General features: G+C 25.2%; 1 protein-coding gene across 1 annotated transcript in view; it reads left to right on the top strand.

Annotated features, from left to right (window-relative positions):
* Positions 1 to 409, top strand: part of LOC106880844 (atrial natriuretic peptide receptor 1) — a 27,703-nt gene that overhangs the window by 16,600 nt on the left and 10,694 nt on the right. The gene's annotated exons all lie outside the window — the stretch shown is intronic.

The following is a 409-nucleotide window of genomic DNA, read 5'->3' as shown; positions in this document are numbered from 1 at the left end:
ATATATATATATATATATATATATATATATATATATATACATGTATATGTATGTATATATATATATATATGTATATGTATGTATATATGTGTGTATATACTTATATAAATGATTTATATATACATACACACACACACACACACACATATGCATACATATATATGTACATGTGTGTGTACATGTATATGCATATATGTATATGTATGTGTATACAAATATGTATGTATGTTTTGTAACAAATTTATTAACATATGAAACCGATATGAACAATTTTTCAATAGTATATGAATACAATGCAAAACAGATTCAAGGTGTGTGTGTGTGTGTGTGTGTGTGTGTGTGTGTGTGTGTGTGTGTATGCGCGTGTGTGTAACATGTATGAGTGTATGAATGTATGTATCTATATATA

The sequence above is a fragment of the Octopus bimaculoides genome, chromosome 15 (genome assembly GCF_001194135.2).
Source record: "Octopus bimaculoides isolate UCB-OBI-ISO-001 chromosome 15, ASM119413v2, whole genome shotgun sequence".
Classification (NCBI taxonomy): domain Eukaryota; kingdom Metazoa; phylum Mollusca; class Cephalopoda; order Octopoda; family Octopodidae; genus Octopus; species Octopus bimaculoides.
Note: the sequence above shows the minus strand (reverse complement) of the source record. Positions and strands in the feature narration are given on the sequence as shown.